This window comes from Zingiber officinale, chromosome 6A (genome assembly GCF_018446385.1).
Source record: "Zingiber officinale cultivar Zhangliang chromosome 6A, Zo_v1.1, whole genome shotgun sequence".
In the NCBI taxonomy this organism is placed as follows: Eukaryota; Viridiplantae; Streptophyta; class Magnoliopsida; order Zingiberales; family Zingiberaceae; genus Zingiber; species Zingiber officinale.
In genome coordinates this window covers 123,308,170-123,332,663 of record NC_055997.1, presented here as the reverse complement: position 1 = coordinate 123,332,663, position 24,494 = coordinate 123,308,170, and the positions used below count along the sequence as shown (strand labels likewise).

Genomic DNA, 24,494 nt, shown 5'->3' with positions numbered 1-24,494 from the left:
AAATTAAATTAACTTTAAAAATTATTTTAAAATAAAATTAGCTTTAAATTTTTTTTTTAAAATTAAATTAACTTTAAAAATTATTTTAAAATTAAATTAGCTTTAAATTTTTTTTTAAAATTAAATTAACTTTAAAAATTATTTTAAAATTAAATTAACTTAAAAAAAAATATTTTAAAATTAAATTAACTTTTAAAATTATTTTAAAAATTAAATTAACTTTAAAAATTATTTTAAACTTAAAAATATTTTAAAAATTTTATATTTAACTTTAAAAATTTTATTCTAAACTTAAAAATTATTTTCAAAATTCTTTCAAAACTATTTTAAAAATCGTTTAAAAACTATTTTTTTTAAACTATTTTAAAAATTATTTAAAAATTATTTCTAAATTATTAAAAAAAAAAATCTAGTTAAAAATTATTTTAATACTAAGGCACTTAAATTACTTAAAACTTAAATTTAAAACTTAAATTTAAGACTTAATATAACTTAGAATTAAACCTTTAAATTCATACCTAAGATAAAACTTAAAACTAAAAATTTTGACTTTAAACTTAATCAAGTAATTAATAAGTAAATAACTAATTCTTTAAATCTAACCTTATTTGAGAACTAAGCTTGATTTGATTAGAACTTAAGTTTAACCTTATTAAAAAAAATTAAAATTACTCTAAGTCATTTTTTTAATCAACCTTTAAAATATTAATTATTTTTATTAAAACATAATTAAAGTTTGACTTAAATTGAACCTTACTTAACCTTGTTTAATAACGAGTTTAACTTCAAATTACTACCAACTTTAAACTAAGTTAATCCAACTTAAAAGGAAGTAAATGAAAAGTTAAATTATAACTAACACCTTCATCAATTAATATAAAATTTAGATTATAGCAAAATTTAATCAATAAATTATTAATATTGATCAATTATTGAATTAATAACAACTTATCTTACTTAACATTACACTAAAGGTTAATTTATTTCAACTTAATCTAACATTAATTACGGTTAGTCAAATTTAAATGAACAATTTTATAAAGATAATTATACAATCGCCTAAAACACTTAGGTACGAAAATATGTTACGGTTGTAAAATTTTATATTAAGGGGGAGTAATAAATAAGGAGGATTAATAAATTAAAGGAGTATCAAATTCAGAGGGAGGTTTATTTTTTAATTATCTCCTTAAGTGTTATTGTTTAATCTTCTCTTTAAAATCTCTCTATAAAATTCTACCTCATTTTAAAAAAAAAAAAAATTCTAGTTTGAATATTTTTAGCAAATATTTTCAACATTTAATGTCAGGTTCAGGGGGAGAAATAAAACTACTTCAGTTTTTCAAATTAAACTTTAAAATTATTTTTGACTCAACTTGATTAAAAATGTGCAATTTTTTTTGAAAAGTTGATTCTGGAAAAGAATTTTACAAAATTATTTTGAAAACTCCTTTGTCTACTTTGAATATTTTAAAACTATGTTTGCAAACTAACTCTTATACAATCAAGTTGTTTTGGGCTTCACTTTTTATTGAAAATTGATTTTGAATATTAGATTTAACTTAGTTTTGAAAATTAAATTCAAAAATCTAGTTCTCAAAATTTGACTTTACTTAATTTTGACAATTTGAAAGTTAAATTTTAGTTTTCAAAATTGCTTTGAACTTGTGGAAATTAGACTTTTTCAAAACCTAAGTTTCTCAAAATTATTTTTCTTAATTGAATCTTTTACAAACTTAGTATTGAAAAATAAATTTCTTAGCATTTCAAATTAAGTTTCAAAATTGAGTTTCAAAAACTTATTTGAAAAGCATTTCAAAATTGAAACTAGTTTTGAAAATTTAAAATTTGATCTTAAAATTTAGAACTTATACACTTGTGTTTGAGATTTTGTCTAGTTAGACTTAGCTATTTTTCTAAACTCTAAAAGCTAATGCTTTAAACAAGTTTTTCAAAAGTTTAAACTCCCCCAGATTATCTTGACATTTCAAAAAATCTATGCTTATTTAATCAATGCTTATTTTTGATGAATGCCAAAGGGGGAGGGTTAGGTGGTTAATTTAGCTAAACCAGAGTTGAAAAAATAAACTAACTTAAAAACCCTTTAAATGCTTGTTTTTTCTTGCATATATTTTCACTAACTTAACCAGGTTGTCATTCCATCAAAAAGGGGGAGATTGTTGGTGCGGTTAGCACTAATGATTTAACCCAGGTTTTGATGAATGACAAATCAGTTTAAGTTAGTCTGTTGTTGTCTAACACTCTGATCGAGTGTGCAGGAGAAGTCCAGACAGGTCGACGGGCTGACCGGATGTCTGGCACGAACCCCAGTTAGGTCGACGGGCTGACCGGATAGCTGGCGAAGCCCAGCTAGGTCGACGGGCTGACCGGATAGCTAGCACGAAATCCAAGCGGGTCGACGGGCTGACCGGACGCTTAGGCACGAAGTCCAGCTAGGTCGACTGGCTGACCGGATAGCTGGCACGAAGTCCAGCTAAGTCTACGGGCTGACCGGACGCCTGGCAGGTGAGTAAGGTAAGTCACTGGAGGGGAGTGACTGCGAGGACGCGTTCCCGGGATGGAAAGACGTAATCTAAGTCATACTTTTACTCTCTATAATTGTGCTAACACTTTGTTTTGCAGAGAAATTTATTATACTTGCCTCGGACTAACCTTGTTTTGCAGGAGAAGGACCTGCTCGGAGAAAGGTGGTCCGGGCGCCGGAGGTCCGGGCACCGGGATCCGGGCGCCCGGAGGCAAGTTTTATCCCGATCGCGCGTCGGCTCAGCTCACTGGTTGGACCTGCCACGTCTCACCAGGGCGCGGAAGGGATCCGAGGCCCGAGCTTCATATAAAAGAAGGGCAAGGGTAGAGCTTCAATATGAACTAAGACTGCTCCTCTGGCTTTCGCGACGCCACGAAAAGCTCTCCGACTCGGTGCTGGTTTTGTTTTAATTCTATTGTCGGTATTTTCTTTATCTGTCAATTCTTGTACTTAACTTTGTAATATTCGAATTGATAGTGATTGCCCAACGAAAGTACTCACGGAGTACGGGCCTTCGAGTAGGAGTCGTCACAGGCTCCGAACGAAGTAAAATCAATTGTGTTCATTTACTTTTCCGCTGCGTACTTTTACACTCGAGTTTTCGAATCGATTTTCACCCCCCTCCCCCCCTCTATCGAATGATCACGGTCTTACAGAAGCAAGTTGAGCGGCTACCCCGCTCGACCTTACATCAATACTCAGATTAGCAGTGTAGAGTCACGATCGAGCAGACCACGCACAAACAATGCTAATATAGCCGAGCGGCTACCTCGCTCGGCCAAGGTGCGCGCATAGCAACCCGACAATGGAAGTATCGGCCGAACGATTATCCCGCTCGGCCAAGTAGTAGACTCATCAGCTAGACAACGGAGATTCAAGCCGAGCGACCATCTTGTTCGGCTGAGCGACAAACACCAAGGGATATCCTTCAACATCCTTTTGGGAGTTAGTGTCACCGATGGGCAGCATGGTTAGACAGAAGATTGTACGGCGGAAGCTTACACTGTCACTTCAGATATATGCTCGGCTCGTTAAGGTATTGTGTCAAGGACACTTTATTGACATGACTATTCACGGAAAGCTTGGGATGGCGTGCTCGTTTTAAGAAGCGTGCACACACGCTACGAGAGCCCTATATAAAGGGGGGTTTAGGCATCGACGGAGGTATGCTCTTCTCGCGATCTCTACAGTTGCTCTACAGTTTTTCATTGCTTCTTGCTTTGTCAGAGGCTGACTTGAACGTTGGAGGGTCATCGTTGAGGATCCCTTCCCTGGCTCGGCACTGACGCTGCTTGTGTTGCAGGCAGGTGCGGAGTCCATCAGAGGTCAGTAGGAGCGCCACGTCCCCAGCATCCACTTCCCCGACTTTTCGAAATATTTGGCGCCGTCTATGCGAACGTCACATGAATCCGAGCCGAGGAAATGGAAGATGCTAGACAGCTAACCACCGTGGCGCTTATGCAAGAGGAGTTGGAGATGCTTGTGCAAGCACAAGCAGCAAAAATAATGGAGCAGCAACAATAGCAAGCGATCGCCGATCGGCTAGCACCGCAACTAGCGACCTCGGCGGTCGATCGACGAGCGGGGCAAGAAGACCGAGCGGAGCAACTCTCCGTATGGGGGCAGAACCGCAGGCCGACTGACACCCAAGGGGAGGCGCCGCCCGCGCCGATCCCTTTCCATCGGGCCCTGTTCTAAACCCCCTCGGAGATAGCTCAAGCGCATCAGGAGCGGGGGTCATTATCGGACGAGGCACCCGTTCGGGATGCGCGGAAAGGAAAAGCACCCCGAAGCGCCACGTCTCCCGAACGGATCAACAGACAGTTCTCAGAGGAGATCTTACAAGACCCTCTGCCTCGATACTACACCCTGTTGGCGATCGGGACATACAACGTGACGACCGATACAGATGATCATTTGGATCGGTTCGACAATGAGATTACGCTGCACCAATACACGGCCGGAGTAAAGTGTAGAGTCTTTCTCACGACTCTCTCCGGATCGGTGCAATGATGGTTCAGAAGGCTGCCGGACGACTCGATATGAAGTTTCAGAGACTTTTAGGCCGCCTTCCAGCACCACTTCGCCAGTAGCCGGCGCTACAAGAAGACGAGCGTCAACCTCTTCGCCCTGAAACAAGGGCCCAAGGAAGCGCTCCGAGTGTACATCCAGCGCTTCAACCAAGTGGCCATGGATATTCTCTCGGTCTCGTCCGAGACCATGATGAATGCCTTCACCTAGGGGTTCGCTCTTCCGATCACTCATCGGGAAGTCGCCCCGGGACTTCGACCATATGCTGAAAAAAACCAATGAGTACATCAATATGGAAGAAGCCCAGGCGGCCAGACGAAAGGAGGCGCCTATCGAGCATTCGGCGTCGATCGAGCGTCGACCGGCTAGCAGCCATCTGCCGCCTAAGGGAGCTGAGGGAGCACGGCTGCACCAAGAGACCAGGGTGCACGCCATACAGCATGTGGCGTCCGACCGGCTCAAGGCATCGAAGGGCAAGATATGGACGACTATGTTCTGTTCATTCCACCAATCAACGACGCACAACACGCGGGATTGTCGAGGATTGACGCTAATTGTTAGCCGACCGACTCCCAAAGGGTATCGCCGCCACTCCCCATCTCCCGAGCGATGGGATCGTTGTCGTTCGACTGAGTGACGAGAAAATAGAAGGGAGCCTGAGCGACCCCAACAGCGGAGGGAGGAAACCAATCCCTCCAGGATCCTGGCCGGGCGAAATAGGCATTCCGCTCGGGAAGAGGAAAATAGAAACAATGCTTCCCGGGGAGAGTTAGACATGATTGCCGGAGGGCCGACCGGCAGAGACACCAACCGGGCTAGAAATACCACAACATGCCGCACCGACCGACTGAGGAAATAAAAGCGTCAACGGTGTCGTGCCCGTTCGACTAATGGGGCATGGATATCGTGGAGTCTTTCCCTATTGCAATCGGTCAGCAGAAGTTCCTGCTCGTCGCGGTGGACTATTTTTCCAAATGGGTCGAAGCTGAGTCCCTAGCCAAGATAACTGAGCAGATGGTCATGAAGTTCGTATGGCAGAACTGTTGGTTGCTACTCGGAAAACCTATAGGTTCCACTGTACAAAAATTTTATACAAAGGTCTGAACCTTTTCCTAGCTACCATGTGTTCTTTTAAATTAAATTTTGGATCGCCTGCGGAACTTAACACGTTTGATCCAAAACTTAATCTATTTGTTCTTTTAGGTTTTGACTTGGATCTCCTGCGGAACTTAACACGTTCGACCCAAGTCTCCTTAAGTTATTAATTCCATTAAATATTAATTTCCATAAAAGGTTCCCAGTACTGACGTGGCGAGGCACATGGCCTTCTTGGATATGGGAGCAACCACCACCGACTAGACAAAACCTTTAATAGAAAGCTAATATTTAATTTCCTAAAATAACTTTAGGTTAACCAAAGAGAACAATCAAATCACAAGGAAAAGAAAGAAACAAAAGAACACAACTCGAAAAACATATTCAAATACTAGAACGTACTCTTATATTTGGTATTATTTCCATAAATAACTAGATGACGGAAAATAAATTACTAGTTATACCAGAAAAACCTCTTGATCTTCTACCGTATTCCTCTTCTAACCCTGGACGTTGTGGGCAACGATCTTCCAAGACGAGAAACCACCAATCACCTTCTTCTCCTCCAAGCAAGGTTCGCCACAAAAGAAAAGCTTTACCAAGGAGAAAACCAAAATACTAACCAAGCTCCAAGAGATGCTAGCTTTCTCCTTCTTCTTCTTCTCCGAGTAGTATCCGCCACCACAAGAACTCCAAGCGAGAGGGAGAGGTTCGCCACCACAAGAGGAAGAGAAGGAGATGATGGCACCACACCAAGGAACAAAAGAGGGAGAGGAATAATAGATGTTGTGTTGAAGGCACCTCACCCCTTCTTTTATATTCTCGCCTAGGTAAATTAGGAAATTTAATTACAATAAATTTTCCTTAATTTCCTCGACATGATATAATTGAGAAAATAAAATAATATTTCCCAATTAAACAATGATGGCCGACCAAATCAATAGGAACAAATTCGACAAGTTTCAATCAACAATTAAAACTTTCCTTATTTGTTTCCTAAATTTTAAAAATAAAATTTCTTTAAAATCTCTTCATGGTTAATAAAAGGAAATATCTATAATTTTAATTTTATTAACATGTGAATAATTTTAAAGAGAAAATAAAACATCTCTCCAATCTATAAATAAGGAAAGAGATCTAATCTCTTTCTTTTGTAAATCTTTTACAAGAGAAATATTTTAATTTTAATTCTCTTTTAAATTAAATCTTCCACATAATAATAAACATTAAAATTAAATTTTCTTTTATTAATTATGGTCGGCCTACTAGCTTGTCTGTTAGGCCTACCACCTTAAACCCAGTTAGCCAGCCTGTTCACAAGTTGCTCGCCCCTAGTGGGCATGTATGGGTATATGGGTATAGACTTATAAATAAGAGGCTACGATAGGGACCAGAGGAGGAATTGGTTTGTCTCCCGATAAAATTAAGTTCTCTCCTAACACATAACTTAATTTTATCAACGATAATTCATTCCACTAGAGAACTATCATCAACTACCGCACCAATCCCAAATTACATTTTGGCTCCTTCTTATTATGAGTCTCCCTGTGTTTAAGATATCGAACGTCCACTAATTATGAGTTACCGATAACTCATTTAATTAATATCTAAGTCCAAGAGTAGTACCACTCAACCTTATTATCACGTTTGACTAAGTCCACCCGCAGGTTTAATACGACAATCTTTACGAGCTCCTCGAGGACATTATCAACCTAGTATCACTAGAACACGCTTCCTTCTATAATCAACAACACACACTATAAGTGATACCATTCCAATTTATCGGGTTTATCGATTCATCGAACTAAATCTCACCCATCGATAAATTAAAGAAATAAATATCAAACATACGTGTGTTATTATATTAGATTAAGAGCACACACTTCCATAATAATCGAGGTCTTGTTCTTTTAAAGTCAAGATAAAAGGAACGACCTCAAACGGTCCTACTCAATACACTGAGTGTACTAGTGTAATTATATAGTCAAGATAAACTAATACCTAATTACACTACGACCTTCTAATGGTTTGTTCCTTTCCATTTGTCGTGAGCTACCGCTTATAATTTATAAGGTATCGATAACATCTTCTTCCTTCTGTGGACACCACATACCATGTTATCTACAATATAAATTAAACGAACAACTACAAACAAACGTAGATAATTAGACCAAATGTGATTCTTTATTCATAACGAATGTTTACAAAGCTTAGACTTTCAAGATACACTCCAACAATCTCCCACTTATACTAACGACTAAGTCGCCATATCTTCTACCATACATCCGATTCCCATTCCTCCACATGATCGAAAGCTTTCACCAAGGGCCTTAGTGAAAGGATCCGCCAGGTTATCCGCATGCAATCTTCGCGATGACAACTTCTCCTCGCTCACGATATCTCGATCGGGTACTTACGCTTTATATGTTTACTCGCCTTACGAGCTCGTGGTTCCTTCGAGTTTCAGAATGCATCACTATTATCACAATAAATTGTGATGATCTTGGGCAAACCAGAATCACATCTAAGTCCATTAGAAAGTTCCCGAGCCATATCGCTTTTTAGTCGCCTGAGGTCGCTACATACTCGCCCACGGTTGAGTCCAAACGATCGCTTAACACCTCCATGAAATGGCTCCACCTCCTAAAGTAAACACATACCGATGTAGACTTACTATCATCCCTATCCGATCGAAAATCAATCCAGAACCATGTGGAGCAAATCATCCGCTGTAAACTAGCATATAATTCCTAGTCCTTCTCGTGTACTTTAATATATGTTTTACCGCAATCCAATGTCCTTGTCTAGGTTACCTCGATATCACGATTACGCCACTAAGAAACAGATATCGTGTCTCGACATAAGATCAGATACATTAGCTTCCTACAAACCAAGCATAAGGAACCGCTTTCACGTCCTCTATCTCTTTTGACCTTTGGAGACATCTCTTTAGATAGAGCTACTCCACGCCTAAAAGGTAAGAAACCTTTCGAGGAACATGCTAAAACGAGCAAGGATCGTATCTATATACGAAGCTCGATGACACAACATTCTTTTCACGATCCCTTATAACTGATCCCAAGAATGCCAGCACATTCTCCTAAGTCCTTCATATCAAATTGTTTGACAACCATACCCTTACGTCGATAATACCTTGACATTGCCAATTAACAAAATATCATCTACGATAGACAAGAAATACCACCACGCTTCATTACACTTCTTATATACACAAGACTCATCCGGACTTCAATAAATCCATAAGACCGGATTACTTCATTAAACCGGATGTTCCAAGACTGTTGCTTCACCATAAATGGACCGATTGAGCTTCAGATACTAGACGCTTCGCTTTTTCAATAAATCATTCTCGTTGCTTCATATGGATGTTTCTTCAAGACTTCCATTAAGGAAAGTCGTCTTGACATCCATTCGCCAAATCTCATAATCCATACGAGCAAAGAATGGATAAGAGTATCTGGATAGATTTAAGCACGTCCAAAAGTTTCCTCATAATCGATTCTTTCTTTCCGAGTACACTTTCGCAACAAGCCTAGCTTTGAGGTTTCCCCGTCTGTTCCTCTTTTCCTTTTAGATCCACTGCATCCAACGGCTTTTACACCATCAGTGGTTCTACAAGCTCCTGCACCTTATTAAAGTACATGACTCTATTTCGTAATTCATCACATTTCGCCAAGACGCCGATCTATATCTCGAGTGCTTCATCATACGATCGGGATCGTGTCATGTTTTCCTGGATTAAGTTCAAGACTCTCCCAAAAACACGAATCTTTCAGTCGCCTCACAACCCTCCCACTACGACGAGGCACTATCTACGGTCAGTATCACGTGACACGTCATAGCCTCATGGTACTTCATCTCAGATCGCTGGTATCAAGGTATACGCCCTCTCTAAGTTCTTCTAAAACGACTTTACTATCGGGCTTGTGATCCATTATATAGTCTTCTTCTAAAAACTGGCATCGGTGCTAACGACCTTCCGGTCTTTGGACTATAAAATAAACCACCTTTGTTCCTTCGGGATATCCTACAAACACGTGAACTTCAGACGAGATTCTAACTTATCAAGATCTCGTTTCAAAGATACGTGCCGGACTACCCCAACCGAATATGTCTTAGATCGGGTTTTCGCCATTCCACAATCCCATGGGAGTAAGAAACCGATTTAAGGTACTAAGTTCGTAACGATACTGCTTCCAGAGCATATCCCCAAAACGAATTGGAATTCAATAACTCATCATCGATCTAACCATCTCCATAAGAGTCCTATTCCTTCGCTCGCCACACCATTCTGGGTGTTCCAGTGCGCATAATCGATCAATCCCTACCGATAAGTAATTTTAAACCTCCTAAGAGGTATTCGCCACCACGATCCGATCATAGTGTCTCGATACTTTTACCTAATCGCTTCTCCACATCAGCCTTATATTCTTCGAACTTATCAAAGCACTCTGACTACGTGCATTAGGTAAACGTATCCATATCTCGAATAATCGTCTGAAAGAGACAAAATATTCAAACCTCCTCTCGCCCGGACAGACATACCACACAAATCAGAGCGAACCAACTCTAACACTTCTTCGGCTCTATACCCCGGCCTCGAAAGTCTGGTCATTTTACCTTCCAAGCAAGATTCACAAGTCGAAAATTTTCCAACTCAAACGAACTCAAAGTCCATCCGCTATAAGCCTCAATCCTACTTGTTAATACGCCCAAGCCTTAGATGCCAAAGATACGCCGTTCATTCATGGGTTCTTTTCTCTATTAGAATTAAGACGAGTTATAAATTTCCATGTTTTGCAAGAAATCGATTTAAAGTATACAAATTGCCAACTAACGTACTGCAACATATAATCACTTTATTTCTTTTAATAACTACATCACATCGAAAGAAACCGAATATCCATCTAAAAACAGCTTAGAAACCGAAATTAAATTCTTTCTAAAACCGGGTACATAAAGACAATTTCTTAAAATCAAATTTTATTTCTACTAAAAGATAAGTAGACGCCTCCCATCGCAATACCGCCACCTTAAGAAGATCGCCTACGTAGACTGTGAATCTCCTTCGATAATGGGTTTCCTCGAACTCGCAGGAATCAGACACGATCATGGCTCCCAGATTCACACACCAGCCGGTAGATAACACCGCTAAACATGTTTCAACAACTGTAGTACGAGATATACCTTGTTGGTTCTTACGAGGACAACTTTCCAATGTCCCTACCGTCATGCATTTAAGCACTTGCCTTCGACTTCTTCATTCCAACTTTAAATCCCTCTCGCGGATTTACTCTCAGCCAAGCTTGCTTTCTTCTTCTTCCTTTCGCTTGTAAGGTAACCATTTTCAAAGATAGTGAATTTTAGATCGCGATTTAAATAATCCTTCACGCTCAAGTTCTCACAAGAGTTCCGCTAATGAATAAACCTCTTATTCATATTATAGTTCAGCGAAACCGCTCAAAACTTCTAGTGTTTGGAGGATCATATCGATCCGGGTTTCCATCAATTTCTCCTCCAAGGATCCGTATCTCGCTCTGATAAGCCATCATCTTTAGATACGATCTCACAGAGTACCCTCGCACGGTGGTCGCATTATCTTTCTACGGCTTCGCCTGTAAGCCCCATCTCGACGAATTAAAGAGTTCCTCGAGATTGTTCATAATATCATAGTCGTTGGTAAATCCTGATGCCGATGTCATTCGACATTGAAGCCAAATGTAACACCGCGCCATCTCATCCGCTTACCCATTTCCTATGATATTCAATCTCCTCGCGTAGATTCACCAAGAGTGCATCAGCACCAAGACATATTTATAGCTTTCAAAGAAGAAGAACAATGTCCGTGTTTTTCCAATCTATGAGTTCGTCCAAGAAGTCTATTCTGTCAAGTACGGACAGTTGGTCGAAAGATATCCTAAGAATCACAAATAACTTTTGTCGAACTCTAAATTTATAATAATATCGATTCCTCAAACAATACTATTTTAAATTAACCAACACCATCACACCGTGAATTTCAGACGCCACGTTAGTGCGGACGATACAAATTCAACATTCAGAAAAGGAGGGTTTTAACCCATTAATTTTATTATCTCGTCAACCTAACTTTTCGACAAATAAAATTAATAGTGGTATATTCGATCACACAAATAATAGGCGACTCATTGGGAGGATACTATTACAATGTATACCATTACTGACACTAAGTCCATTAATAAGATTACGCCCCTTCCGTTGGGAGATCACACGCTTAATTAATTTCCTATAGCATCCAAAACGGAAGTCTGCTCTAGTGATCCACAAACAAGCTCATCCGCATGGAGGAAGGCACTCAGAGCCAACGCCAAGCTTGTTTGCATCACTTACAAACCAAGAATGGAGACCATGAGATTTATTTAAAAATCCCTCCCACTTAGCTATTTATAAACGAGGAATTTTAACTACGCTAGCCTACCTACTAAAACTAACACGCACACACAAGATAATATAAAAGCAATAAATAAAATCTAATTTTCAACTATTACGGCTTTTATCTTTAATCGTCCTCCGTGTGTTATCATCCCAAGCTGCCGCCATATTTGGCCACATCCACCGGGTCTAACTGTCGCATCCATCTTGCCCCTAGTTCCGCCTCTGTCCTTAGAAGGTTCCACGCTTGCAAGATTCGATCCATGACATAAATAGAATTTTACATTTCGATCCTATATTCCATAAAAGGAACGTATATGTATCTAGATCAAAAATAAAATCCTAATAAAACTAAATACGCTCGTATTTTAATACAATCACGCACACACATATAAATGCCTTGACATGTCCAAGGGTCCAATCACACACATAATTAACTAAAAGCCATAATAGTTGGATCCTACATCCACAAAGTTAGCACATCCTACTATTATCCCGCCTAAATTATGTATGACATGTGCATAATTAAACTAAATACCAAATACACAGAGGCAAAACCCTAGCTCAATTGTTGGTTGCTACTCGAAAACCTATAGGTTCCACTGCACAAAATTTTATACAAGGTCCGAACCTTTCCTAGCTACCATGTGTTCTTTTAAATTAAATTGGATCGTCAGAACTTAACACGCTCGATCCAAAACTTAATCTATTTGTTTTTTAGGTTTTGACTTGTGCGGAACTTAACACGCTCGACCCAAGTCTCCTGTTATTAATTCCATTAAATATTAATTTATAAAGGTTCCAAGACCGCATGAGGCACATGACCTTCTCGGATACGGGAGCAACCACCACCGACTCAACAAAACCTTTAATAAAGCTAATATTTAATTTTCTAAAATAACTTTAGTTAACCAAAGAGAACAATCAAATCACAAGGAAAAGAAAGAAACAAAAGAACACAACTTCAAAACATATTCGAAATTAATCGTAAGCCTCTTGATTTGGTATTATTTCCATAAATAACTAGTACGATGCGGAAATAAATTACTAGTTATACCTGTAGAAAACCTCTTGATCTTCTACCGTATTCTCTTCTAACCCTGACGTGTGGGCAACGATCTTCCAAGACGAGAAACCACCAACCACCTTCTTCTCCTCCAAGCAAGGTTCGCCACAAAGAAAAGCTTTACCAAGGAGAAAACCAAAATACTAACCAAGCTCCAAGAGATGCTAGCTTTCTCTCATTCTTCTTCTTCTTCTCCGAGTAGTATCCGCCACCACAAGAACTCCAAGGAGAGAGAGAGAGGTTCGCCACCACAAGAGGAAGAGAAGGAGACGATGGCCCACACCAAGGAACAAAAGAGGAGAGGAATAATAGACGTGTTGTTCAAGGCACCCTCACCCTTCTTTTATATTCCTCGCCTAGGTAAATTAGAAATTTAATTACAATAAATTTTCCTTAATTTCCTGACATGATTTAATTGAGAAAATAAAATAATATTTCCAATTAAACAAGTGGTCGGCCAAATCATGAAGAACAAATCGACAAGTTTCAATCAACAATTAAAACTTTCCTTATTTGTTTCCGAAATTTTAAAAATAAAATTTCTTTTAAAATCTCTTCACGGTTAATAAAAGGAAATATCTATAATTTTAATTTTATTAACACGTGAATAATTTTAAAGAGAAAATAAAACATCTCTCCAATCTATAAATGGAAAGAGATCTAATCTCTTTCTTTAATCTTTTAAATCTTTTACAAGAGAAATATTTTAATTTTAATTTCTTTAAATTAAATCTTCCACATAATAATAAACATTAAAATTAAATTTTCTTTTTAATTAATTACGGTCGCCCTACTAGCTGGGTTCTGTTAGGCCGCCACCTTAAACCTGCTTAGCCTACTGGTTCCCAAGCTAGGCCGGCCCCTTTAGTGGGCATGTATGTGGGTATATGCAGTATAAGACTTATAACAAGAGGCTACGATAGGGACCGAGAGGAGAAATTGTTTGGTCTCCCGATAAAATTAAGCATCCCGTTCACCCCAACACACAACTTAATTTTATCAACGATAATTCATTCCACTGAGAACTATCATCAACTACCGCACCAATCCCAAATTACATTGGGCCCTTCTTATTATGAGTGTGTTACCCGTGTTTAAGATATCGAATGTCCACTAAGAGTTATCGACAACTCATTTAATTAATATCTAAGTCCAAGAGTAGTACCACTCAACCTTATTATCACGTCTGGACTAAGTCCACCGCAGGGTTTAACACGACAATCTTTATGAGCTCCTCTCGAGGACATTATCAACCTAGTATCACTAGAAACCGCTTCCTTCTATAATCAACAACACACACTATAAGTGATACCATTCCAATTTATCGGGTTTATCGATTCATCGAACTAAATCTCACCCATCGATAAATTAAAGAAATAAATATCAAACATACGTTATTATTATATTAGATTAAGAGCACACACTTCCATAATAATCGAGGTCTTTGCCCTTTATAGAGTCAGGATAAAAGGAACGACCTCAAATGGTCCTACTCAATACACTCTGAGTGTACTAGTGTAATTATATAGTCAAGATAAACTAATACCTAATTACACTACGACCTTCTAATGGTTTGTTCCTTTCCATTCTGGTCGTGAGCTACTGTTTATAATTTATAAGGTACTGATAACATCTTCTTCTGTATGTGACACCACATACTATGTTATCTACAATATAAATTAAATGAACAACTACAAACAAATGTAGATAATTAGACCAAATGTGATTCTTTATTCATAATGAATGTTTACAAAGCTTAGGCTTTCAGTATACACTCCAACAAGAACATCATCTGTCGGTTCGGCATCTCTCGTCGACTTGTATCAGATAATGGAAGACAATTCGTCGGTCAGAGGCTCAGGGAGTGGTGCGAAGGATATGGTATCCAGCAGACCTTCACTTCTGTGACCTATTCGCAGAGCAACGGGCAAGCAGATGTCACCAATCGGGAAATCCTCCGAGTCTTGCGCGCTCGGCTCGACCACATAGGAGGCAGCTGGGTCGACGAACTCCCCAGTGTGTTATGGGCTCTCTGTACGACTCCGAAAGAGGTGACCGGCGTAACTTCATTTTAGTTGGTGTACGGCGGCGATGCAGTCGTCCCAGTGGAGATGGAAGTAGAATCCGATTGGGTGCAACACTACGATGAAGGGAACGCCGAACGGAGGCAAATGGAGCTCGACTTGGTGGACGAAGCACGGGCAAAAATCGTCGTTCGGCTAACAGCCTACCGGCAACGTATGAGGCAGAATTATAATTGGCGAGCGATCCTAAGATCCTTCCAGGTCGGCGACCTTGTCTGGAAGAAAGTGAAGCTGGTCGGCGATGTCGCCAAGCTCGAGGCACCATGGGCGGGATCGTTCAAAGTTGTGCAAAAGCTTCGTTCGGGTGCCTACTATTTGGAGGACAGAGAGGGGAGGTAGCTCGAGGCCTTGGAGTGCGAACGATCTGCAACCCTACAGGGCTGGATGAGGTGTGCAAGTGAATCCTATATTTTATAGCTATCGTGTGCTTGCCGAGTGCAGGGAAAAGTTTGAATAAAAAAGCAAAATTTTCTTTTAAGTGTGTCTCCACCAATGGTCGAGCGGCGATCTTAAAACCTCGTCTCCACCAACGGTCGAGCGACGACCATAAACCCGAGTGTAAATATATGCAAACCGTCGAGTGACGACGTTAAACGCATGTCTCCACCAGCGGTCGAGCGACGACCTTAAACATGAGTCTCCACCAACGGTCGAGCAGCGACCTTAAATTCTCATCTTCATAAACGGTCGAGCAACGACCCTAAACGCGAGTCTCCACCAACGATCGAGCGGCGACCTTAAACCCTCGTCTTTATCAACGGTCGAGCAGCGACCTTAAACGCGAGTCTCCACTAGGGGTGTAATCGAGCCTAGCCGAACTCTTGGATGTTTGAGTTTGGCTCGTTTATAATCGAGCCGAGCTCGAGCTTTATTTAACGAATATATTCATGGCTCACGAGCTTATTCGAGCTTTTATCAAGCCTAAACGAGCTTAATAAATATAAATTATAAATTTAAATATTCATTAAAAATTAAATTAAATATTTTTAAAAAATTATAATATTCTTGTTAAAATTTATAATTTTATTCTAATAAATAAATTTAATATATTTGTCTATATTTTGCATAAGTAGAGTATAAAATCTATAAATTCAATATTAAAACTATTATTTTTTTAATTTAAAAGTTAATTTATGAGCTTAACGAACATGTTCACGAGCTAACGAGCCGAATATTATGAAGCTTGAGCTTGGTTTGTTTATCTTAAAGAGCCTCATTAAACGAGCTCAAACGAGCTTTTATCGAATCGAACTTCGAATAGCTCACGAGCGACTTGGCTCATTTACATCCCTAGTCTCCACCAACGGTCGAGCGGCGACCTTAAACTCTCGTCTCCATCAACGGTCGAGCGACGACCTTAAACGCGAGTCTCCACCAACGGTCGAGCGGCGACCTTAAACTCTCGTCTCTAGCAATGGTCGAGCGGCAACGTTAAACACGAATCTTCACCAAATCGTCGAGCAGCGACGTTAAACTCGAGTCCCCAACAAATCGTCGAGCGGCAATGATTAAACGCAGGTCAACTAGACAAGCACCGATGATAGACCCAACACTACGTAGGCGGTTGAACGGTTGATTGCAGATGAGGGTTGCCCAAAAGCCCCCAAAAGGGCAAATGAAGGGCCCGTTTGGGAGAACGTTTTAGAATACTTGTAGGCCCAACGACTTGAAAGGAAAGGCAAGTCGAGGGGACGCGCGTGCAAAGCACGACCGAAAGGAAGAATTATGAGGCTATAACGTGGTTAAAGGAAAAACGGAATGCGAAAACAATAAGAAAAAGTCACGCCGAACGGCGGAGCATGCATTGATACTTGGAAAAGCTTACAAAAGAAGAATTACAAAGATCAAGCTCTCAGCCTCACTCTAAGTAATCCAGCACGTCGTCAGACAGAGCGGTTGTGAGCTTATCCCGACTTATGACTTTGCCTATCACAGCGGTCGGCAAGTGGCCCCCCTCGTGAAGCTTGTCGATCGTTCCTTCGATCGCCAAGTCAAAAAGGCGAAGGGCCCAATCAGTGAATCTATCGCAGTACGCATCCGAATGGAGGTAGGACTGTTTCATGGTTTCAAACCTACTCCCTTCAGCGTCCTAGTAGATGCATAGGGCCGCCCGGGAGCCCTCTAGCTCGTCCTTGGCGGCGACTATTTGATCCCGGAGGGATTTTTCTTCGGCCGAGCGGCTGCTCCGCTCGGTCACCAGGAAGTCTTTGGCCTCCTTGAGCTTCTAGGCGAGCTTCCTATTCTCCTGGTTCTTCAGCTTGAGGTCGTTGATAGCCCGTTGCTTCCGAGCGGTGGCCGACTCTATTTTCTTATCGAAGGTGGCGACTTGTTTCTTGTATTTGGCCAGCATTACCTCCTGATCGGCAGACTTTTTCCACTCGGCCTCTAGGAGCTCGTTGCTTTTCTCCAGATCGGCCTTCAGCTTCTCGACTTCGGAGAGGGATGACCCTTGGGAGGAAGAGGCGCCGCTCGAGATTTTGAGTTTCCTGAACTCATCCTCCAAATAAAACCAGCTTGTGGCTCATGGCCAGGCTCTCCACCTAATACTGCAGGTAAATAAAAGAAGGTTAGGATCGAACGGAGGCAAACCGGGAACTTACAATAAAAAACTTACCCCGGTGGTCATTTGGGTATGACTGTTGGCCAAGGCGCACGGGGGGAGCATTATCACGCGGGCCCGGGCATCCTGCCAAACTTCGACGAGCTGCCCTTGAATGAGGATCTGATGCTCGGGGGTTCGGGACTGGGCGCTCGGCTCGCTGTAGTCCTCCGTTGGCAAGTGGAGGACCGTCGTGATAGAGTGTTGGCCTCCCGGAGCCGAGTGTGAGGAGGCCACTGTGCCAGAAGCCGGTAAGATCCCGGGTTGTTGGATTGCTACGGGCTTCGGTGGTGGCAGTATGAAGGTCACGGGCGATGCAACCACGACACTTGAGGGCAGCTCGGCCATGGAAGGCGTCCGGTCGGACGAAGAAGCCTCCAGAGTTTCAACAAGCGTGGTCGAAGTCGAGGTTTCGACCCTCTCGACTGGTTACGCCCCTGAGGCAGCAGAACGCGGAGATGGCTCCGCTTGGCGCCTCTTGTGCCTGGTCAAAGGCACGTTGGAAGAGGCCGACCCCGAAGGTTCTTCAACAGGGATTACAGGTCGTCGCTCCGTCTGGAGCTGTGAGCTCGGAGCATCCCCTCCGCTCGGCGCGTGGTTGGCTGCACCTTCGCCTACTTCTGCGGGCGTCTCCCCGCTTAGCCCGAGTGGGTCTTCATGAGAGCCGATTGGTGGCCGACCTCGGCTCGCTAGCTCTTCGGCAGCCACCGCCTCGATGAGCTTCAATTTGCCGGTCATCCGCGCTCGCATCATAACTCCGGCTGCAGAAGAAAAAGAAAGATCAGTTAGCATCAAAAGGAAAAGATAAAGTGGTTGCATACCTAGGCTGGTCGGCAGCCCGGTGCGGATCGGACTTGGGCCAAAAATGTACAATACACCCTCCAGCAATAGCTTGTAAATGTGGTATTTCTGGTCGGCCAGCATGGAAGCCGCATGTAGATAGTCTGAGCGGCTCTTATATCGCTTCAGGTCGGGCTGAGGCACTACTTTTAGTTGCCAACGGGTCGTGAACTCTGGCCGCTCGGGAAGACGCAGGAAAAAGAAGTATTCTTTCCAGTGTTTATTAGAGGTAGGCATTTTGTCAAAGAAAACTAGGCCGACCCGAGATTGGAAAAGGAAGGTCCTCGACTCAGATTGCTTGGGGTAATAGAAGTAATGGAAGACCCGAGGAGTGAGGGGGATGCTGTGTAGCCGGAACAAGACAGTGACGCCGCACAGCAGACAGAAAGAGATCGGTACGAGTTGGGGGAGAGAAATGCAGAAGTGTTTACAAACAGAGATGATAAAAGGATGGATGGGGAATCGCAGGCCGACGACAAAGTGGTCTCTGAACAGACAAATGGTGTCGGCTGGAGGATTATTGAGCCAATCGGACGGAGAGGGTAAGACAATCTCGTACTCGGGAGGGAGCTCAAAGGTATTTCCAGAGCCGCCGCGTCGCCTGCATCGAATCGGGACTCCATGGTGGTGTACTAGAGCCTGGGAACGGCGATCGACGGTTGCGAGGAGTTTGCCATTGCGATAGAAAGCAAAAACAGCGGAAGAAATGCGAACAAAGGAGCGAAAAGACCACTGTGAGGATACCAGGAACAAGGAGAGGTCGGAAACAGAAAGCGAATGAGGGAAAGAAGCTTATAGGGTGAGGATCGTTGGAGCAGGAAAGGAGAGATGGTCGACGACGCGCAGAAGGTCGTCGGAGGAAGAGCGGATCGCCGGAGAACACACACAGGATCGCCGCCGGAGATCACAAATGCAGGAGCACGAAGGTGGAGAGGGCGGTGAGGCGGCGGGCTCATATACCCCTGGCTCGGTCGATCGAAGCCGTCTGATCTAGGTCGTGAAAACCTATGCGAAGATCCGACCGTTGAATTTAAACCGTCAAACGCCATCATCAATGTTGGTCACGTCAGGCGTGCGGCGGTTGCAGACGTGACACGTGGCGTGCTACCACGGGTCGGCAATTAAGACCGGCATGGGAACTTGCTCCGCCTTAATGGAAAGGGATTTGCGCGCTTCCCGAGGAATCAAGGCGACGTCAGGCCAGCCGGCGTTTGCCTGGGACAGACAGACGAAAAAGTCTGCAAGTGTAGCCCTTTGGTCGCCCAACTGGATCGAAGGAGAATACTCATGACCCAACATTCACTTCAAAAGGCCGATCGGCAAGGGTTAGGCTTAGCTTGATCGGGCTGTATGGAAAGGAAGACTGATCGGGACGGAATCTGTTCACGCAATAGTCCAGTCAGTCGGACCTTGACCTCCTTCGACTAGACTTGAAGAGGAGGCATGTGATGCGGTGATAAGGAGGGGCACACCTTGGGAAAGGTCTTCGTCGTAATGGATGTCAGAGTCAAGGCGGTCAACGCCCCTATCACAGGTCGGACAGGCGAGTGGTTCGCCCGGCCAAGATATGAAAGGCCCGATCCGACATCATCACTAGCTCGGTCATCGGCTGAGTTAAGACGCTCAAGACAGGAACGAACGCCAAATCTCTGCAGAAGCAAGCCGAGCGGCTACCTGCTCGGCCTTACATCAATACTCAGATTAGCAGAGTAGAGTCACGGCCGAGCAGACCACGCACGAACAATGCTAATATAGCCGAGCGGCTACCCCGCTCGGCCAAGGTGCACGCATAGCAACCCGACAATGGAAGTATCGGTCGAACGGTTATCCCGCTCGGCCAAGTAGTAGACTCATCAGCTAGACAACGGAGATTCAAGGCGAGTGGTTATCCTGCTCGACCCAACAACGGACGACATGGAGGCAGGGAACTCTCAATCGAGTGGCCATCCCGTTCGGTTGAGCAACAAACACCAAGGGATATCCTTTAACATCCTTTTGGGAGTTAGTGCCGCCGACGAGCGATATGGTCAGACAGAAGATCGTACGACGGAAGCTTCCACTGTCATTTCAAAGATATACTTGGCTCGTTAAGGTATTGTGTCAGGGACACTTTACTGACATGACTATTCACGGAAAGCTTAGGATGACGTGCCCGTTTTAAGAAGCATGCCCATACGTTACAGGAACCTATATAAAGGGGGGTCTAGGCATTGACGGAGGTATGCTCTTCTCGCGATCTCTACAGTTGCTCTACAGTTTTTCATTGCTTCTTGCTTCGTCGAAGGCTGACTTGAGCATCGGAGGGTCATTGTCGGGGATCCCTTCCCTGACTCGGCATTGACGCTACTTGTGTTGCAGGCAGGCGCGGAGTCCATCAGAGGTCAACAGGAGCGCCACGCCCCCAGTATCCACTTCCCCGAGTTTTCGGATAGGATTAATATGAGTGAAGCAAATTCATTAGGATCAAAAACTAAAAGGGATAAGTTCAATGAAACTTTTGGTTCTATCTTAAGAGAATTAACAAGAAGAAAGAAAATGTCTATACATCATATTTAAATGATATTAAGAGTCTTATGTGTGCTCCAATCTGCAATCACTCTATCATGTGTTTTGTCATTGGGCTAGTTAGCAAGTATCAATATATAATCTAGATAAGACCGTTAGAAATATATCAAAATATTCTGAGATATTTGAAACAAACTATGAATTATCCTTGATGTTATCAGATGTTAGAGAAGAGGCCTTATAATTCTCTACAAGTCATTTTTCTGGGACTTGAGCATTCTTCGAACAATATATACGCAGTAAGCACACACTGTTAGTTAGACGTGTTTAATTACCTAACAATGTCTACAGTCGAACTGCAAAAACTACTGTCATGGACGCTCTGATTTCCTAGTTTATCCTCATGTATGATAATCAATTATTTTATTTTGAAGTAGCTGCTCTCTTGCATGTGTTCAATTGCCAATTCATATCTGCAAACTCCTGTACTTGGCAGGTCCTCATTGACTAGTAACCAGTCCAAGTCCTATGGAATTTTTCATCCGCTATTGGGGTAAATCGGGAAGCGTGTACGGCGGACGGCCCAGAGCTCATCATCTATTGATTGCGCGTCCCATTTGGAAGAAAAATTTCTACAAATACATCATAGTTGGAGATTGAACCGCAGATATTTGGATGATAATCTGGATGCCCTGCCGCGACACCATAACTCTAAGGACTTGGCAGGTGGATGCAAAGCTCCATGCGGAACAAAAGCCGCAACCAAAATCTGGTAATAAATGTCTTGAAAAGAAGACGCCAAACCTCCACACTACTCTTTTAAATCTAAGCTAGCGGTGGACGAAGAATGCAGATCAAATTATTTAATATTCTTTTGTTTAGGCCTTGGGGAAAAAGTGACAGAGAATAGCTAGTGGATTCAACACTAGAAGTGATGGAAAGGAACCGATGAAATGAAGGACTTGTCGGCAATCCCTCCATTTGCTTGATATAACTTGCAACTGAAAACAAACAACACTTGTGGATCCCTCTCACTTCCTGGACAACCTAATTTTCCACTTGTTGATGGAGATTTGAAGGCATTGCAATTACCAAAGAAGGTTCGATGAAGCCCACAAAAAGAGCTTTTAAAAAGGAGGAACAGGATTGCATGCTTAAAGTAATTGGCTTTACACGAAGGCTTAACTGGAAGATGACTGTGGATGCTTGGCCGCCCAAAACTGATAACCTTTTTTAGCTGTTTCTTCTCCTGCACCAGAAACTTAATCTGTGTGCATGTAACCGAACTCTTCTTTGTTATTATTATTAAATCAGAGATGGTTTTCCTATTTAATTATTTCTTCCTTCTACTGCACAATGAACTCACTCAGTCCGGTTCAATTAATAATAGCTGAGTGGGCAATATGGTCTACTCATTCTTTTCCCCTTTGTCTTTTTTTTTCTGAGTTTATGGTGCAACGGAATACCGTCAAATACTCATGGTTTATCTAAGCTAGCACTGATCCCTAGCTACAATATATTTATAGAAATTTTTCACCTACTAAGCTTTTGAATCGTTCATCAGGAGTATTTTTTAATTTATCTGATCGCTGATGAGAAATTTAATTGATGGATGATGAGAATTTTCGGTAGAGCAGATGTTATCTGATTTAATATTTTTTTTAATGAAAAAAAATATTTCTCCAACTTTCTTTCTGCCCGTTGGCTTTTTACAGACATGTAGCGTTTGTTGCCTTAAGATTTGTATAGTTATTAACAAAAGCAAATGCATTTTGTCCTTTTGGAATAATAAAATAGTATATTTACTCTCACAAAATTTAATATTGCATATATATCTTTCGTGATTAATTTACAAGTCTCATAAACATAGGTAAATCATTTTAAATTAAAATTATATATTCAATTGTCATTATTTTAGTCAAGCAATGATTTTCAATTTTTTTATCTTTCTTTTCTATTTTACATTTTACTTTTCTTTAGTCACTGCTTCATTGTCTCCCCTAAAATATTTTTCTTTTAAATTTTTTGTCATGCGTAAACTTAACACAAAAAATGTACTGGTTAATAGAAAAATGAATATTTTGAAGAAAAATAATTTCTTCTCAAAAAATTTCGTCCAAGTCATTCACAAATCTTTCACCATAATTAATAAATCCTTTTTAACCCACTATTCTTTATCATCATCTGCCGGTCTTTTTACTCTCATGATCTGATCGTTAAAAGAGTTTTGATTTTTTTTTTATTTTAATAATCTAATATCTAACTCTTGATCAGACTAATTTTAAAAATGATTAATTTGACCTTATAAAAATTTTCCACCGATCGATAAATTTAAAAAACATAGTTGACTCTTCACATGATGTAGAATACGATGGTGTGGGAATCGAATTCTCTAGTTGCACGGGGGAGAATGCCCTGCCGTTTACCACTGCAGTGACGCATTGAACTACTCACAGGGGGTGCCGTGGATCTCACGCACTGAACAACTCGTTTGCTCAAACGAATTAGTCCACTCCAACCAACTTGAATCATCTAATGCATTATGCATTTACCTCACTCAGCTTGGATCACCTACCAAGCCAAGCCCCATCAATTCACCTTGCTCAACTCACCTACTTACCCAATAGGGCCAACCAACTTACTTAGATCTATCAAACAACCCAGCTTAAGGGGTGTAAACAGAGCAAATTGAACCTTATTTTCCTTTGCATTCCCCTTCAAAGTTCTTATATATTGCCAACTTCTCCTACGACAACTAGTTGTTTGCTTCTAGATTGTCCCTACTTACCTCTCTACCAGAGGTCAATGAAGGTCGGAGTCGATCTCTCCAAGAAATTAGCAGTAGCCACTCTTTTGGTGCTCAACGAACCTCCTTATCATTGCATCAATCAACACAACAATATAATTATCCCTCCCCCTTAATTATATATGGACATTTTCAGGAGACAATTGAGGAAACCTTGGTGGACAAATTGAAGGGGAAAAAACAAAAACAAATTAAAATAATCATAATAATAAGTGGCATTTTAAAAAGCAACCTAGAACAATTAAATAAAAGAGACACTGAGGCATGGACTACCGCACATTGTCTTTATGGAATGTAAACATCTCCATACGAGCTTTAAAAGCCTATCAAGCTAGCTAGCTAGCTAACACATGTGTTAAGGTAGCTAGTGCGCTCTTCGTTGAAAAGTTTATCGGCGTAGTCGACCTGAAAATGATTGAATGTGTTGTCGGCTAGGGGCATACATGCAACAACCATGCCTGCATGAATCTTCCCCACACACACACATACAC

The 24,494-nt window shown here is 41.5% G+C and overlaps 1 long non-coding RNA gene across 3 annotated transcripts in view; it reads left to right on the top strand.

Annotated features, from left to right (window-relative positions):
- Positions 1 to 22,546, top strand: part of LOC121997867 — a 28,449-nt gene extending 5,903 nt beyond the window's left edge. For all 3 annotated transcript variants that reach the window (XR_006116388.1, XR_006116387.1, XR_006116389.1), the window contains 2 exons: positions 21,694 to 21,969; positions 22,080 to 22,546. This is a non-coding gene — a long non-coding RNA (uncharacterized LOC121997867). The remainder of the gene's footprint in view (positions 1 to 21,693; positions 21,970 to 22,079) is intronic.
- Positions 22,547 to 24,494: the final 1,948 nt, after the last annotated feature.